This window comes from Lathyrus oleraceus, chromosome 4, assembly GCF_024323335.1.
Source record: "Lathyrus oleraceus cultivar Zhongwan6 chromosome 4, CAAS_Psat_ZW6_1.0, whole genome shotgun sequence".
Lineage (NCBI taxonomy): Eukaryota > Viridiplantae > Streptophyta > Magnoliopsida > Fabales > Fabaceae > Lathyrus > Lathyrus oleraceus.
Window position 1 is genome coordinate 259,973,013 of NC_066582.1, and position 15,266 is coordinate 259,988,278.

A 15,266-nucleotide genomic window follows, 5' to 3' on the forward strand; every position below is an offset into this window, starting at 1 on the left:
TGTTAGTTGATTAGATGTTAGTGGGATTTTTCTTTTCAATTGTTTAAATCATTCTTTGGAGAATACTCAACCCTCTATTCACAAGCATGGATCCTTGAACCAAGGTATCTTCCAAAGGAAGGAAAAAAGGCCAAGTTTCCATATAATACCATGAAAGAGGGGAGACTTGCAATCTCACTTGCTATAATGCTATGCATTTGGGTCAAAATTTAGCGTTATGTTAAGCAGTCGTAATTGGACTTATGTAGAAGTCACAACTATCTGAGGCCGGACAATAGAATTTTTGGTGTTAATTCATGTTAGAGATATGGTATGATGAACCATACTCCTAAAACGTACCACACACAAAAAATAAAATGCTCAAAGGATGGACCTAATCTCATCCATACTTGTATTTGGTTCATCTAACACAAAGTTATTGATGAACCAATTAGCCTTAGGATATTAAGATGTCAGTTCTCAATGAGAGGGATGGGAAAGAATGTGATTGAAGATGAAGAGGGAGGGGAAATAAGACAAACACAAATTGATAATGGGAGGAATTTTATCCAATTAAAGTTATTCATTCATTTTGGGAGATGAAATATACATTTCATTAATCCCCTAAATCCAATTATTTTAATCCAACAAAAGCCAAATCAACCTTGACCAAGGCCCAACACATAGTCAAACTTCACAAGTCAATAAAAATGGCTCAACATAATTTTTACACAATTAAACAATTAAAAATCAAATTAAAAATGCATTAAATTAAATTATGTTTTTTCAAAAACCTAAAACCTCTTCAAAACCTCAAATAAATGACCAAGAGATTTATCATAGGTCAAACAAGGTCAAAGGACCTTGGAGAAAAAATTTCATAATTTTTGAAAAGTCAGAAGTATTTTTAAACAATTAAAAATATACATAAAAAAATTAAATCATGAAAAATATCAATATTGATCCAAAAAATAATTTTAATTCAAAAAATGAAAGAGAAAAATATTTGAATTTTTTTAGTGAAAGTCCCATATTTTTTGGATCAATAATGAAATTAATATGAATTAATTAAAAATAAGCAATTAAAAGGAAAATTCAAAAATTCAAAAAAACGTGGACCATATGAACTCCCTCATTAATTGAGGTGGCAGATCAGATGGTGATCAGCACGCGTTCCACATATGCCTTGATCAACTAAGATGCACACGTAGTAATCAAAACTAACGCACAAGATTAAAACAATTTGAAAGGATCATGTGGTTGGGAAGCAAGACACCTCATAACCGGAGCCAGAGCTCCGGTCTTCTTCTCCGGTGGACCTCACCGGACTGGTCCACCTTCAACAATCACCAAAATGAAAAAGCAACACATGGATTTAAAGAAAAAATGCTCAGGAGCTCGAATCTGGCCTCAATTTTGTCAAATTCCAAGTATATGAAAAGATACAGGGAGTTGAATTTTGAGGATCATGAACTGAGTTGCTTCAATTTAACCTCAAAGCAACTCAATCTTGTTGGCTACATTGGTAGGACTTCAGCAAACCAAAAATCAACAAGAATAGTGGATAATTAAGAGAGAATCGAAGAGAAGAAGTTGCTGAAATCTCACCTTCAAGGAGCTTCCGAATTGCTTGATCTGGCTTCCAATTTGGCTTGGCTTAACTCTAGAAGCTTACAGAAGATGATTTGAATGTTTAAAAGGCCTGGACTCTTGGAGTTTCAATCCTACAATAGAAGGAGAATTGAAACTCAGTTTCTCAAGAAACCTTCAAGATTATCGTTTCAATGGGGTTTGGGAAGGAGAGGGTTGAAGCTTGGGCAAGAGGGATCCAAATTCTAATCACCAAGGGTTCTATTTATAGCCAATGTGAATGATATTTGCACACTTCCAAATTTGGCAAATTTTCAAATTCTCCCTTGCATGGATGCATGGTCGTGTATTAGGCCCATGAAATGATGTATTTCGATCCATAATCCAATGTACTTCATGCTGAAATCATGTTAGAAGCTCATACAAATGAATAGGAAAAGTGGAACTTGAAATTATCCAAATGATACCTTAACTTACACCCATGCGCAATTCCCTCAATTTTAATCTAAATGAGATGATCTTAGATGTTTTAGAAAGGTGAGATCAAGAGGAACAAATTTCATGTTGAACACTTTTTCATTTGAAGCTTGGATTATGATGAAATTTGAGGTGGAAGTTTGGGAAATCAAACATATTTGAAATTTTTCTATGTCCCAAGCCAAATGTTCACTTCTTCCATCTTGAATAACTTTTTTTATGGACTTCAAATGAGAAACGTTACTTCATCAAAGTTGTATATCTTTCAAACCTCTTAAATTTGGTCATAAATTTGAACTTATTTGGGTTTGTCATAAAGGAGTTATGCATTTCAGAAGTTGAGGAAAATCACTTGTTCAATGGTAATGGTCCAAAATGACCTATAATGTTTCCTCGTGGCACATGCATTTTCAAGTTGAATTTGAACTTCCTCTAAACATAAAAGTTGAAGTAGACATATTGAGTTTGATCATGCAATTTGAATGGATTTCATATCATAAAAATTGAGCAACTTATGGCCTTGGGAAGTTGACCTAAAAACTAGGGTTTAGATAAAATGACCAATAATCTTTCACCATAAAAAATGACTTTCCAAGAAAAACTAGCTCTTGACTTAAACATTAAAGTTGTTTGGAATGTCACTTAGAGTAACGTTTCTCTTGGAATAATTTTCGTATGACAAATATTGTATGGAGATAGGGTCTTGGGAATCCCAGTTTTGACTAGTTGACTTTCTCTTGTCAACCACCATGAACCAACTTGCTAGCTTGACATTATCTTGAATTTTGGGACTCATGGAGGATCATATATGCATAAGATGATGTAATGTGAAGTATCCCTTGAAATATTTGATCAATTGTTGAAGAAACGTGTTGAAGAAGTCACACAAGATACCCAAATGAATTAGGGTTTCCAAGGCAAACCAACTCCAAACTATTGATGATTTCTTGATCAAAATAATATGTGAAGATCATGTGGATCGATATATGACACTTAGATCCAATGTGAACCATTTCTTTATTGAGCTCCTTGCATTGAGGGTCTTAAACCATATGTATGAGCTTGGTAGAGCATAAGTGAGCATGTGCACTATCTACAAAAGCAACAAACTATAAATTGACATATTTTTGGTATTTTGGTTAGTAAAGAATGAAAAACAAAGTATGATACAATCTAAAGTGCTTGGTAATCTCTCCCAATTCAAACCCAATGAATTCAAGGGTAAGGAGGATGCCAAGGTGTGATCCCAATGCATATGATGAGATAGCATGAGGGATCTTAGGGTCAAAATTAGGGTCTTACAACTGCCCCTATTTAAAGACGTTCTAGCTGAGGAGATGAAGGTTAAAATCTTCGTATTGACTCAATAGAACATGCTTAAATAACAATAATAGAAGCAAATTTTGGTCCCTAAGAGACCTCATGATGCATATGATATGAAATGCTAAATAATAATCTCTATGGGGAAAATGTGGCCACAAAGGAAAAGAATCCGGAGAGACCGAAAGTCCACAGGAGCATAATGCTTTCCATAAGGAAAACTCATTGGGGAGACATAGACTCTGGGGGATAAAGAATTGTGCATAGGCCAGGCTACGACTTAAAACTGCTGGGGGACACAAGGGATTCTATGAAAATAAATCAATGGAAAGACTCAGCCGGGGAAGAAGGAAAAATCTATAGGGGAAACGGGTAAATCAGGACAAAACTGAAATACTCGATCCAAACAGGGGACGATGATTTCACTGAGGAAATATGCACTCAAACTCAACTGGGGAAGAAAAGAACTTCACCACAGGAGTATCATAAGTATATTATCTACTACCGGTTACTGGGTAAGGAGATAACAAAATCTGTCAGAGAAGGACATCTGTTACCGGTTAGGGTAAACATATCAAGGATGACTCGCTGAGGGCAACAAAATGTGTATTCATTACCAGTTACTGGGTAAGAATAACCTACTAGGGAAAAGTCAAATAGGGTTTATAACTATCGATTACTGGGCAGAAGACCAAAGAGAGAGGATATTCGTCACTGATTAAAGTGAACATATCAAGGATAGACTCAGAAGAAGAATATCCGTCATCGGTTAAGATGAACATATCAAGGATAAACTCTGAGGAGAGCAATAGGAATTATATCTATCAGTTACTGGATAGAATATCAAAAGAGATAATATACGTCACCGGTGAGGATGAACATATCAAAGATAGACTCCACAAAAGGGGAAGCAGGATTTACAACTATCGGTTACTGGGCAGAAGACCAAAAATGGAGGAAACCCGTCATAGGTTAGGATGAACATATCAAGAATTAACCCTCTATGGAAAATATGGATTACAAATACCTTTTACTGGATAGAATACCAAAAGAGAGAATATTCGTCACAGTTAGGATGAACATATCAAGGATAGACTCCACAAAAGGGGAGATAGGATTTACAACTACCGACTATCGGGCAGAAGACCAAAAAGAGGAGGAAATCCGTCATCAGTTAGGATGAACATATCATGGATTAACCCTCTAGGGAAAATAGGGATTATAACTACCTTTTACTGGGTAGAATACTAAAAGAGAGAATATCCATCACCGGTTAGGATGAACATATCAAGGATAAACTCAAAGCAAGGGAAGCAAATATTTGTCATCGGTTAAGATGAACATATCAAGGATAGACTTTCGGGGAAAACGTGAAAACGAATCCGCTGGGGAGAAAAAGGAAATAGATTACTTTTACCGGGTATTGGGTAGAAGTAAAGTACTCACAAATCGAGAAGAATATTATCGGTTACTGGGTAACAGACTCTCAGGGGACCCAAAAGCATCTATCTAGGCAAGATCTAGAAAGAAAAGGTCAATCAAAGACTCAACCCAATGAGGATATAACTCAGGGGGAATGGTTCCATCCAGATAATCAACTGGGAAGGAAGCTGAAATAATAATCATCCACGAGGAAATAGCTCAATGGGGAATGAGAAAGGTTGAATTCTTTCTGCTTAAGAGGATGACACTCTACAATTGAAAGACGACAAACACACCGAAACTGTGCGGGGGGAAGGATACCACCATAGCAGAAGATCAGAGAAATAATGAATCACAAAATACAATCATGTAATAATTGATGTATATGTATATGTATATGTATATGTATATATGATGATTATGCTGACAAAACGATCATAAAGGATACAAACGTCGCCGATTTGAATCATCAATACAACAACTCAGCCAATCTCAATAGGAGGGGACCAACTGGAGAAAGAGAGGTAAAGGATGAACGCAAACTATCCACCACAAAGACTCAACCCTGACTGGGGAAAAGGGAAAGATTTGTCGAGGATCCACACCATCAACTCTGCGGGGAATTTTAGGTCAACACCATATCAAATGGGAGACAACCTTTCAGAGGATCAGACTTACTGCTCAAGAGTCAGTGCTAGCTGGAATCTGTTGGCGACTTAAGGGGAAACAAAATCTTGTGCTGGATCTATGCAATCTGCTGAGAAAATGCACTTACAAACAAAGGAGGCAATTACAGACTCAGCTGGGGGAACCAACAAAACTCGGCTGGAGATGCTGAAATGCTTTTGGGGAGGAAACAAAGATCACACCAACTGCTCGGAGAAAACCAACAATGCTTCGCATTTTAGGGCTCACTTGTTCTCAGACTGGTGTTGATATTCCTTAAATGAAATCAATTGCTCTTAAAAGTAACTACTTTTATTATTTTAAGAAAACATGATTTTTTATTAAAAATTCAATTTCAAAATGATCATCATAAAATTTAGATTCTATTTGGCTGAAAGATAAATAAGAGTAGAAACAATTCGATAAAAAGCTCAACTTTATTTAATTGAATGGTAGTCTGTAAATGACAAGACTCCACATATCTTTACAAAAGTTTAAAAATGGTAATTTACATGGAAAACGGCTACATCGAATACAATGATCACTAATCCTTCTACCAACTTCAATATCCATTGTACTCTTGGCTTTGGTTGAATATGAATCAGAATTAAACGTTGTGCTCAAGAATGTCTTCAAGACTAAAGATCAGCAGGATGTAGTTACTTGCCATAATCCCTAATTTTTGCATAAATTGCCCCAAGGTGGGGTACTTAGTTTATCGGGATAATTTTTTTTTCTGTTTTATGTCTCTATTTTTTGCCTAGATCCCCCTTTAGGGTTTTCAATCTACCGAGACGCCCATTTTTGCCTAAGCCGTCCTTTCAGGTTTTCAACTTAGCGATCTGTTCTTTTCTTTTTTAGGAGAAGTATTTCTTGAATGCATCGGCATTCACAGGACACGTGAAATCTTCACCATCCATAGTTGTAAGAATCAAAGCACCACCTAAAAAGGCTCTCTTAATAACATATGGGCCTTCATAATTAGGAGTCCATTTGCCCATGACATCTGGTTTAAAGGATAAGATCTTCTTGAGCACAAGGTCACCTTATCTGAATACACGAGGCCTAACCTTCTTATCAAAAGCTTTCTTCATTCTTTGCTGATATAACTGGCTGTGACACATGGAAGTTAACCTCTTCTCTTCAATCAAATTCAGTTGTTCATACCTGGTCTGACACCATTCAGCTTCAGTCAACTTGGCTTCCATCAGCACACACAATGAAGGGATCTCAACCTCTACTGGGAGCACAACTTCCATGCCATAAACAAGTGAGAAAGGAGTTGCCCCTATTGAAGTGTGGGTGAATGTACCGTACCCATGCAAAGCAAATGGGAGCATCTCATGCCAATCCTTGTACGTCACAACCATCTTTTGAATGATCTTCTTGAGATTCTTGTTCGCAGCTTCAACAACCCCATTCATCTTAGGTCAGTAAGAAGAATTATGGTGTGCAATCTTGAAGTATTTGCAAAGAGCTTCCACCATATTACTCCATTATCAATAATGATCTTACTTGGCATACCATACCGGCATATAATCTGATTTTTGATAAACCTTACAATAACTTGCTTGGTTTCATTTGCATATGATGCCGCTTCAACCCACTTTGTGAAGTAGTCAATAGCCACCAGGTTGAAACGATGTTCGTTTGAAGCTTTAGGCTCAATCATGCCAATCATATCAATTCCCCACATGGAGAAGGGCCATGGGGAGGAAATGACATTCAATAGTGTCAGAGGAACATGAATCTTATCCGCATAAATTTGACACTTGTGGTGTTTCTTCACAAACTTGAAACAGCCAGATTCCATTGTCAGCAATAATAACCTGCTCTCAACATCTTTTTAGCCATAACATGTCCATTGGAATGAGTAGCAAAGGAACCTTCATGGACCTCAGTCATCAGTAGGTCTGCTTCGTATCTATCCACGCATCTGAGTAGAACCATATCGAAGTTTCTCTTGTAAAGTACATCACCATTCAGGTAGAAATTGCCGGCTAATCTCCTCAAAGTCTTCTTATCTTTCAAAGATGCCCCAGGCGTGTAAATTCGACTTTGGAGAAAACACTTGATACAAAATACCACGACTTCTTGTCTTTGACCTCTTCAACAACAAACACATGAGCGGGCCTATAAAGACGCATCACAGTCAAATTGGGAACTTTATTCAAAAATTTCACCATAATCAGTCATCCGGTTTTCATCTTGAGGGATATGATGAAACTCAACCTTTGTAAAGAAAGTTGAAATCCTCCTCGCATAATCTCTATATGGTATTAAACCGGGTTGATTCATCTCCCATTCACCTTTGATCTGGTTTACAACCAAAGTTGAATCTCCATAGATGTCAAGATATTTGATTCGGAGATCAATGGCCTCTTCAAGACCCATAATACAGGCTTCATACTCAGCCATATTATTTGTACACTTGAAAGTCAATCTAGCTGTAAATGGAAAATGTGTTCCTTGAGGAGTAATAATCACTGCCCCAATGCCATTACCATACTGATTAACAACTCCATCAAATACCATGCCCCAACGGGAACCAGGTTCTGGCCCTTCTTCAAGCAATGGTTCATCATAATCTTTCATCTTTAAGTACAAGATCTCTTCATCAAGAATATCGTATTGTACTGACTGATAATCTTCAATCGGTTGGTTTCCCAAATGGTGAGCCAAGACACTACCTTTAATAGCCTTTTGAGTTCGGTATTCAATATCATACTCTGATAACAACATCTGCCAATGGGCAATCCTCCCAGTTAAAACAGGCTTCTCAAAAATATACTTGATTGGATCTATTTTGGATATCAACCAAGTGGTATGATTCAACATATACTGACGCAGATGCTTAGCAGCCCAAGCCAATGCGCAACAAGTCTTTTCAAGCATAGAATACCGAGTCTCACAGTCGGTGAATTTCTTACTGAGGTAGTAAATTGCATATTCTTTCTTTCCAATTTTGTCTTGCTGACCAAGAACACAACCTATACTTTCTTCAAGCACAGTCAAATACATGATCAACAGTCTTCCTTCAACAGGTAGAGACAGAATCTGAGGCTCAAGAAGATACTCTTTGATGCTGTCAAAAGCTTTCTGGAAATCTTCAATCCAATCACAGGATTGATCTTTCCTAAGAATCTTGAATATAGGCACACACGCAGTAGTCATATACTGACACAGAAAAAATAAAATGCTCAAAGGATGGACCTAATCTCATCCATACTTGTATTGATTCATCTAACACAAAGTTATTAATGAACCAATTAGCCTTAGGATATTGAGATGTCACTGGTCAATGAGAGGGATGGGATATAATGGGATTGAAGATAAAGAGGAAGGGAAACGAGACAAACACAAATTGGTCATGGGAGGAATTTTATCAAATTAAAGTCATTCATTCATTTTGGGAGATGAAATGTACATTTCATCAATCCCCTAAATCCAATGATTTTAATCCAATAAAAGTCAAATCAACCTTGACCAAGGCCCAAACACATAGTCAAACTTCACAAGTCAATAAAAATGGCTCAACATAATTTTTACACAATTAAACAATTAAATCAAATTTAAAATGCATTAAATTAAATTATGTTTTGTCAAAAACCTAAAAACTCTTCAAAACACCAAATAAATGGCCGAGAGATTTATCATAGGTCAAACAAGGTCAAAGGACCTTGGAGAAAAATTTCATTATTTTTGAAAAGTCAGAAGTATTTTTAAATAATTAAAAATATACATAAAAACAATTAAATCATGAAAAATATCAATATTGATCCAAAAAATAATTTTAATTCAGAAAATGAAAGATATTTTTTTTTGATTTTTTTGGGTGAAAGTCCCATATTTTTTGGATCAATAATGAAATTAATATGAATTGATTAAAAATAAGCTATTAAAAGGAAAATTCAGAAATTCAAAAAAGCGTGGACCATCTGATCTCCATCATTAATTGAGGTGGCATATCAGATGGTGATCAGCGCGCGTTCCACATATGCCTTGGTCAACTGAGATGCACACGTGGAAATCAGAACTAACGCACGAGATTAAAACAATTTGAAAGGATCATGTAGTTGGGAAGAAAGACACCTCATCACCAGAGCCAGAGCTCCTGTCTTCTTCTCCGGTGGACCTCACCAGACTGTTCCACCTTCAACCATCACCAAAATGAAAAGCAAGACATGGATTTAAAGAAAAAAGGCTCAGGAGCTCGAATCTGGCCACAATTTTGTCCAATTTTAAGTATATGAAAAGATACAGGGAGTTGAATTCTGAGGATCATGAATTGAGTTCCTTCGATTTGAACTCAAAGCAACTCAATCTTGTTGCCTACATTGGTAGGACTTCAGCAAACCAAAAATCAACAAGAATAGTGGAGAATTGAGAGAGAATCGAAGAGAAGAAGTTGCTGAAGTATCACATTCGAGGAGCTTCAGAATTGCTTGATCTGACTTCCAATTTGGCTTGGCTTGACTCTAGAAGCTTGCAGAAGATGCTTTGAATGGTTAAAATGCCTGGACTCTTGAGTTTCAATCCTAAAACAGAAGGAGAATTGAAACTCGATTTCTCAAGAAACCTTCAAGATTATCCTTTCAATGGGGTTTGGGGAGGAGAGGGTCGAAGCTTGGGCAAGAAGGATCCTAATTCTGATCACCAAGGGTTCTATTTATAGCCAATGTGAATGATATTTGCACACTTCCAAATTTGGCAAATTTTCAAATTCTCTCTTGCATGGATGCATGGGCGTGCATTAGACCCATGAAATAATGTATTCTGATCCATAATCCAATGTACTTCATGCTGAAATCATGTTAGAAGCTCATGCAAATGTATATGAAAAATGGAACTTGAAATTATCCAAATGACACCTTAACTTACACCCATGAGCAAGTCCCTTAATTTTAATCCAAATGAGATGATATTGGATGTTTAGGAAAGGTGAGATCAAGGGGAACAACTTTCATGTTGAACACTTTTTCATTTGAATCTTGGATTATGATGAATTTTGAGGTGGAATTTTGGGAAATCAAACATATTTGAAAATTTTCTAAGTCCCAAGCCAAATGTTCACTTCTTCCACCTTGAATAACTTTTTCTGTGGACTTCAAATGAGAAAAGTTCCTTCATCAAAGTTGTAGATCTTTCAAACCTATTAAATTTTAGAAGTTGCGGAAAATCACTTGTTCAATTGTAATGGTCCAAAATGACCTATAATGTTTCCTCTTGGCACATGCATTTGCAAGTTGAATTTGCACTTCCTCCAAACATAAAAGTTGAAGTAGACATCTTTAATTGGATCATGAAATTTTAATTGCTTTCATATCATAAAAATTGAGCAAGTTTGGTCTTGGGAAGTTGACCTCCAAACTAGGGTTTAGACAAAATGACCTAAAATGTTTCACCATAAAAAATGAATTTCAAAGAAAAACTAGCTCTTGACTTCAACATTAAAGTTGTTTTGAATGTCATTTAGAGTAACTTTTATCTTGGAATCATTTTCATATGATAAATATTGTAGGAGATAGGGTCTAGGGAACCCCAGTTTTGACCAGTTGACTTTCTCTGGTCATCCACCATGAACCAACTTGCTAGCTTGACATTCTCTTGACTTTTGGGACTCATGGAGGATCATATATGCATAATATGATGTAATAAGAAGTATCCCTTAAAATATTTGATCAATTGTTGAAGAAACTTGCTGAAGAAGTCACACAAGATACCCAGATGAATTAGGGTTTCCAAGGCAAACCAACTTCAAAATCTTGATGATTTCTTGATCAAAATAACATATGAAGATCATGGGGATCCATATATGACACTTAGATCCAATGTGAACCATTTATTGATTGAGCTCCTTGCATTGAGGGTATTAAACCCTAGGTATGAGCTTGATAAAGCATAGGTGAGCATGTGCACTATCTACAAAAGCAACAAACTATACATTGACATATTTTTGGTATTTTGGTTAGTAAATAATGAAAAACAAAGTATGATACAATCTAAAGTGCTTGGTAATCTCTCCAATGCAAACCCAATGAATGCACGGGTAAGGAGGATGCCAAGGCGTGATCCCAATGCATATGATGAGATAACATGAGGGATATTAGGGTCAAAATTGGGGTCTTACAATAGAGTGTGGAGATGTGTTGGTTCTAAGTGTTGGCAGCAATTTTGGTAAAACAAAGAATGTTCACAAGATGTTGTTTGTGATGTCTTAACATAAAATATATGTGTACCTGCTAGAGTTTAAATGGAAAACATAATTATGCAGGATTGTTTCAGGATGTCATACACAATGTCATGGCATCTGATATTCTGTACCTGCTGGAAATTATAAATGGAATTATGGAATTATGCAGGATTGTTCCAGGATGTCAGACCCGATGTCATGACATCCTGTACACAAAACATTCAGGGTGAATGTTATGTGTTTTGTGATTACGCATTTAATGGCAATCTATGTATGATTGGAGATCTGATTTGCAGGCGCATTCAATCATTGATTACAACCTGATTTACTTATTTTCCAAGGAGATCTAACCAGCTGTCATGAGAAGATTTAATTGGAAAATAGTTTTAGGGTTTTCAAGATGTCCAAGCCTAGCTGAAAGCTTCTATAAAAAGGGACTTGGAAAACCTGATTTTACACACAACTAATACTGAGCGAAATACTGAGAGAGAGAAAGGGTTTGTGTCTTATTTAGTTGTGATACTTGTAAGTCATTCAAGTCATCCATCGATGATTGAATTGGTCTGATTTATGGGTTGTAATTTGTCACTCTAAGCTTATAAGCAAGAGTGTGTGTCTACTTGATCAAAGCTGTTAAGCAAGATCAAGTGTGTGTCTACTTGATCAAAGCTGTTAAGCAAGATCAAGTGTGTGTCTACTTGGTTGAAACTATGAAGTAAAATCAAGTGTGTGTTATTGAAAAATGTCTTCTTTTCACAAGGAATTGTTGTTTAAAATCACAGGTGTGATTGAAGGGAAGTGAGTGGGTTCTCATATCTAAGAGTGCTTAGGTAGAAATTGCACGGGTAGAGATTAGGTGAGAAGGACTGTAACTTGTTGAAGTGTACGGAGAGTCTTTGAACTGATTCTATTTAGTGGATTTCCTTCCTGGCTTGGTAGCCCTCAGATGTAGGTGAGTTGGACCGAACTGTGTTAACAATTGCTTGTGTCTCTTGCATTACTATTCTCTATCTTTATCTTGTTTGCATTACTCAGATATTAGTGTCGTGACATTACCTTCGACATCTCATATCTGATACCAGAATTTCAATTGGTATCAGAGTAGGCATCCTGCTCTGGTTCTGGGTGAGATCTAGGGACAATACTTTCTGGTAGGATGGAGAGAGATGGAGGATCTGTTCACAGGCCACCAATTTTGGACGGATCTAACTATGACTATTGGAAACCTCGAATGGTAGCTTTCCTAAAATCTCTTGATAATAAGGCTTGGAAGGTTGTGTTAACAGGCTGGGAACGTCCAGTAATTACTAAGGAAGGAGAAGCCACTACTGATAAGAAGCCTGAAGAACAATGGTCCAAGGAGGAGGATGATCTAGCGCTTGGAAATTCTAAAGCATTGAATGCCATCTTCAATGGAGTAGACAAGAACATCTTCAGATTGATAAACAACTGTGAAGTGGCTAAAGATGCTTGGGACAATCTCAAAACCACAGATGAAGGTACCTCTAGAGTAAAAATGTCTAGACTACAGCTGCTCACCACCAAGTTTGAAAACTTAAGGATGAAAGAAGATGAAAATATTCATGAATTTCATATGAGTATCCTTGAAATTGCCAATTCCTCTGGAGCTCTGGGAGAGAAGATGTCAAATGAAAAGTTAGTAAGGAAAATACTCAGGTCACTCCCTAAGAGATTTGGTATGAAGGTGACAGCCATTGAAGAATCTCAAGACATCTCAAATATGAGAGTTGATGAGCTAATTGGATCCCTCCAAACATTTGAGATGGGAATATATGATGAATCTGAAAAGAAAGCCAAGAGCATAGCCTTCATGTCAAACACTGAAGGGGAAGATGAGGAAGGTGGTCAAGATATTGATGAAGATCTGGAAAATGAGGTAGCAATGATGGGAATACAGTTCAACAAACTTATGAAAAAGATAGATGTAAGATCCAAGGCCAATGTCAAGAACATCACATCTGACATCAGTAAATCCAACAATTTTGGAAGAAGAACAAGGTCTGAAGAAAAGCCCAAAGAAGGAAAAGAAGTTCAGTGCTACGAATGTGATGGGTATGGTCACATTAAAACTGAATGTGGGACCTACCTTAAGAAACAAAAGAGGAGTCTTGCTGCCTCTTGGTCTGATGGAAGTGAAACAGAAGAAGCTGCAAATCATGTGACTGCATTGACAGGAAGATGGGGTTCTGATGAAGAGTCAAGTGATGATGAAGTAACCTTTGAAGAGCTGGCCACTACCTATAAAGAGTTGTGTCACAGAAGTGCAGAAGTGTGCCTACAAGTTGAAAGCCAGAAGAAAGTGATAGCTCAGTTGGAGAATGAAAAGGGAGAATATGTGGAGACCATCTCCAAGTTGAAGACTGAAGCTGTACTCTTGAACTCCAAACTAGATGAGATGGCCAAGTATGTAAGAATGCTTAACAATGGATCTGACATCTTAGACAAGATTCTCCAGACTGGTCAAATAACAGGAGACAAATCTGGCATTGGATACAATGAATCTAAGGCCGAGTGCAGTTGCACTGGTTGAAAACCAAAATCCAAGCCTAAGTGCATCCATATAAAAGGCAAACCTGAGATGTCACATCATATGTCACAACATCAGAAGGGAAGACATCAGAAAGGGAAACATCAAAGATGGAAATGCCATTACTGTGGAAAATTTGGCCACCTGAAGCCCTTCTGCTATAAGTTGTATGGTTATCCTAGCTCTGTTCATCATCAGACTCAATATCAACCAAAACCCAAACATCACAGGCCTGTCAACAAGAAGCAATGGGTTCCTAAGACAAATGTTACAAGTCTAATAACTCACACTTCCTTCAGAGTTTCAGCCAAAGAAGATTGGTATTTTGGCAGTGGTTGTTCCAGACACATGACTGGAAACAAAAACCTGCTAACTGACCTTCATCCCCATGCCACAAGTTATGTTACCTTTGGTGATGGAGCAAAAGGTGAAATCAAGGGAATTGGTAAGCTGGATTGCTCTGGAGTTCCAGACCTTGACAATGTCCTACTTGTTAAAGGATTAACAGCTAATCTAATAAGCATCAGTCAACTGTGTGATCAAGGTCTGAATGTAAACTTCACTAGAACTGAATGTCTGATTACTAATAAGGAAAATGAAGTGATCATGAAAGGAGTTAGGTCTAAATACAACTGCTACATGTGGAGTTCTCAAGAAACTGGTTACTCTTCAATGTGTACCTTGGCCAAAGAGGAAGAAGTGAAGATATGACATCAAATATTGGGCCATCTGCATCTTAAAGGTATGAAGAGGATCATATCTGTTGAAGCTGTTAGAGGAATTCCCAACTTGAAGATTGATGAAGGAAAAATCTGTGGAGAATGTCAGATTGGAAAATAGACAAGGATGTCACACCAAAAGCTCAGACATGACACCACTACCAAAGTCTTGGAACTCCTCCATATGGATTTGATGGGACCCATTCAAGTAGAAAGCCTTGGTGGGAAGAAGTATGCATATGTGGTGGTGGATGACTTCTCCAGATACACCTGGATCAATTTTATAAGAGAAAAATCTGATGTTTTTGAAGTCTTCAAGGAGCTTTGTCTAAAACTTCAAAGAGAAAAGGAA